We start from the raw sequence: 4,754 nt of genomic DNA, 5'->3' as shown, positions 1-4,754 counted from the left end.
TGCTGGTGGAGTTTCTCCTCCCTTTCAGTGTTCCATCTGCTAATTAAGACAAATATTGTGTTGATGCTATACTGTCAGCCCTGATATGATAGCTTTCCAGCGTTTTCAAGGCAATACGGAGGGTGCTGAAACTCGAAATGTGCAGTCATTTTCCTGGCCGTGGCATTTCTTCCAGGAGCCCCCCAGCTGTTTTAGCATATGTCAGCATATCGCAGGGATGCCGACGTTGCGCCGGCATTTAATGATGCCACTGTGCTGCTGATGGTGATGCCTTAATGATTGTGGTGTGTGGTTTCTGATAAACGGCTATAATCTGCAAGTGATTATGAACAATCATTTTCAGGGGAGGCGCTTTTGTAATATGTGTTTCAATAATGGTGTGATGTGAGGTAAAGTGGTGTTTGATCAATGCATTATTCTGTAATGTTGTCCTGTTTGGAAGTTAAATGACTATAGGAGCAGAATTTTCATGTCTCGCTCTGGAAGTCGAGTTTTCTACACCGAGACTGTTTTATGAGCTAAAATGTGTGGCATCACAGATATGCACAAAAAAAGAATTATCACACAAGGCCGACAGCAGCAGCAAAAACACTAGTTTAAAAGTCTGTGATATCACAAAGCAGATACTGTATGTATAAGCATACAGTTGGGTGGTGCAATGGTAATGCAATTGCCTTTCAAACAGATCCAGACAATGCAAACCTTACCTGCTGCAATACCTACTGAAGTTAACTTCAACATAGTGATCTAAAATTAGACAAACATAAGACAGCATTTAGACTGAACTTGATACAAGATGCAGACTTTAGTTTAGTAAACTCAACAAGGCTTCTAAAGTTCTAAACGATCCAGAAAGATAAAAAAAATCTTAGAGCAATTTGCCCCATTTTTGCCATGGCCTCTTTCTCTATTTCTCAGCCTTGTTCTCTCTATTCCTACGGGGCTACTGTAACTGCAGTTGACTGCAATAAGGGACTGCAGGGAAGGATACTGAATACTAAGCTGGCCAAGTCAGACAGCCTACATTTTGATCCAATCCTCCCATGAATTAACAGAAAGCTCCTATCGGGCTATAGAATGATGGCGTGGCAGTTGTTAATGAACAAATCCAATAGCTGAACATCTGTTTACATGATGCTCGGGGGAGTTGAATTTTAATAAGCTACGCATGGAGATGTCTGACTGCAAAGTTTGGACTCGAGCATGAGTAAGAGGAATCGAGAGCAAAAATACAAATGAGCCTTCTGGTTACATGACTCGTCCTCACGTCCTTCAGTATAAAAATCAATACACGAAACTGCAGCGCATTAATCTTTTTCTTCAGACCAATTAAAATTCCTTTCCCCGTCTTTTAGCAAGTATGTATCTGAAATCATTTTCCCTTATTCCCATCTTGTGCTCTTTCCCAGCAGGACCCTGCAATCTCCAGATCAGTAATTATAGTAGCCTATGTTTGGATACACCTTACCTGAAATTTGCTGGTATAGTGTCTCAATTTACAATCCCACTCTCAAGCTTTCAGTTTTATTTACTTCAGCCACAGCCCTTCGATTGTGGATTCTTTGTCTTTTGGTCAGAGGCATGGAATTTAACAGAAGAGAGTTTCATGAATTTTGGGAAAAGAAGGAACAATCTTTAAAAAATGGGGTGGATTGTGCAGTTTGTTTTAATAACATAAATGAGTTGCACACACAGACTGTACATAAGAGATGTATGCAACCACTGAGAAAATCCCCCATTGGTTAGTAACGTTTCATCCCAAAAGCTGAGGTGATAGTTGCATCTTAGCATTTTGAAACCAGCCGTAGTTGGGTGTGGCCACAAACAGGCCCACTCGTAGGGTAAGAAATTACCAATCACAAGGTAGGCCTGCCCCAAGGCAAATGCTGCTTTATTGCTGTGTTTTAACAGAGAGCATCATTTCTAGAATGAACATCATGCTGTGTTTAACAAACTAGCCACTGAGACCATAAAACTCATTAGGAAAGTATTTGCTGGGCTCATAGATCAAGCTACTGAAGGTTTGTATTTCCCACAGAGATTACTGAAATCTTTCTTGTTCTGGTAACAAAACGACCCCCAACCCCCTTTCACTTTTTACGTGTCATTTTTCAGACCCGGAAACCAAGCTCATTTTTTAAATACAGTCAATAGCGTGGTTGCCAAGAAGGGATGGGCATTCTTCCAAAATCATCCATCATATTATAACCACAAAAAAAAAGATAACCTTTTCTTTTTTTTGTAGCTCAGTGACTAATATTAGAAAATCATGCACATCCCTACCCCCAAGGCTAACAAACTTTACTCCCTAAATATTTGATGAATAATGAGGCTTTTACCTTTATTTGCAAACCTGTACACAGATGTCTCCCAATCTCTCTCTAGTCAAATTTGTGAATTTAATTTTTGTGGACGTGTACAAGACCTGCAAATCTATCATTAGAGTCATATATGAAGATGTGCAATAAAAACATCCCAGTCTGTATTCAGCTTCAAAACTGTGCTGTTGAGAAAAGCAGACAAGTCGGGCAAGTCTGCAGTCACGTTTTCCTTTTGCCCGGAAATTTGTATTTTTAGCAAACTTTATTAAGCATAATTCACTGGATTTTGAACCCAGGCTTTCTCTGTGAAGGTCAAAAACTTGACCCTACCTTACAAAGTTAATATAGTACCTTACGAAGCCTATTTTCAGTAGTAACAGTATTTTTCTTTGACCACAACATTTTGTTTACCATGGTTGAATCAGACTGTCAGCATTTTATGTTACTAAAAATAACTCACTCATAAGTGATATACATGTATTCAGCTATGTATAAGCTTTGATAAACTTCTGATACCTGAGCCCTCCACACTAGTAGTGTTTTTGGGGAGGACACTGAACTAACTTGCTCCTGATGCCAGACAAGCTCCTTGCATTCCAGCTCCACGGTCGAGTGTGTTTATGTGTGTGTCTGCTTATGTGAAACTCATTACAAAGTCCTTATAGAACCTGGCAAAGGTTGAATAATATTCCGTAAGTGGCCCTTAACACATTTCACAGTTAAGATATGAAAGGAATAAATAACAATACCAGTCTGCATCAGTACAGGGTGTACTCCACTTCTCACTGGGAAAGGCTCCACTGCGACCTTGAATTGGGCAAGTGAGAGAAGATGCATGGATGGATAAATATAAGAGTACTTGGATTCACTGAACAGTTATTGGATAGTCTGGGTCCTGACGAGAAAGCAAGTGAAAAGCAGTGAGTACACACATTTTTCTTCTCAAGAACATAACATAAAACCATATATGTAATAGCATGTACGGTGTTATGTTTAGAGAATGTGTGCACTTACATACCTATCAAGCAGCAGACTATGGCATCAGTAGCCGATTCACCAACAGGGGGACCTCAGAAATTCCCTCTCACGTTTCCATGGTGGTCACGCTTTAACTCGTGTTTTCATTATGCCTGAAGCCCTCTGGTGAAGTTATTTTAATTTTGACCAAAGGCCTGTGAGTGTTAAAGTTCATACTCAGCAGTGATTCAGCAGCCTTTTGCTGAAAATGTAACGACCCACTTACACACATCATTTATTCACACCCCATTGTTTGAACGGCTTGCTGCCCTAGGGAGGCTTTGAGCCTGTAGATGGGCTTTTTAACAAGCTAGCAGATCAGTCTCTCCAAACATGACTTGATGTTATCGTTTTGTAACCAAGCTTTAAAAAAACGAAACCAAGCATATCACGAAACACAAAAACTATTTCAGTGTGTAACTTGGCTACCTGCCGTGTTTTCACCCATTAACATTAAGCGTGATAATTCACTATTAATGGAGGAAAGAGAGAGAACAGAGAGAGCAAAAGAGGCAGGTGATCTTTTTTTGAGTATGGGCTGCTCTGCTGCTGACATTTGAAATCATTGAAAATAGCTTGTATTTAAAATGCCACTGATTTTAGGTGTTTTTTTTTTTAATAAGTCATTGAATATGTATGATGTGTTAATGAGAAACGCCATTAACAAATGCTAATCATTTCTGTGTTATTTGGTTTGGTGTGAGAATACTGAAAAGTTTAAACAAGTGAAGATATGGAAGTGGATTACTTTGTAGCTTTTAAACATAGCAATAAATAAATAAATAAATAAATAAACCTTTCTTTACTTCACACTTAAAAAGTGATCTTTATACAAACCAGTGTTATTAACGGTAGTTATTTGGGCCAAATGCTGTAAATCAGATATCATGTAAATTTGGAATTTTACCTCAAACGCAGGACTGCCTTCAATGGCATTGTGGGAATTGTAGTGTTGCTCAACCTTGACTGACCCCGACGAAGGACTAAAAGTTAGATTATTCTGAATCGTTTTAGCCCCTTTACTTAAGGAACTTTGATATTTATGCTAAAAATGTAACTTAGTGCATTTTAATTCAACCCTTTGCCACAATTAATTTTTGTCCGTTTGAACAACAAACTCAGAATTCTCAAGTTACAAACACTAACTTTGAATCCAGTGCAGTGATTAAGCATTAAAAAGGGTAAGTGGCTAATTTGAGTGTTATAAAGACAAACCTCACCTCCACTTTCAACCTTTTTTTTCTTTCTTTTTTTGTGTGTAAAACTGGGCAGGCAGACTGACCTGTAAACAACGTTACATATAATGTGAATGTGAGTCGAAAAGTTAACCTCTCGCTATGTGCCCGGTGACACGTGTAAAGGCTCTTAAAGCACACAAAGAGTCAGTGTGTGTCCAGTGGTACCGCGACGTCAGTG

This window comes from Haplochromis burtoni, unplaced genomic scaffold (genome assembly GCF_018398535.1).
Source record: "Haplochromis burtoni strain Fernald_Lab_line unplaced genomic scaffold, NCSU_Asbu1 Contig_95, whole genome shotgun sequence".
Classification (NCBI taxonomy): domain Eukaryota; kingdom Metazoa; phylum Chordata; class Actinopteri; order Cichliformes; family Cichlidae; genus Haplochromis; species Haplochromis burtoni.
This window is presented reverse-complemented; position numbering follows the sequence as displayed.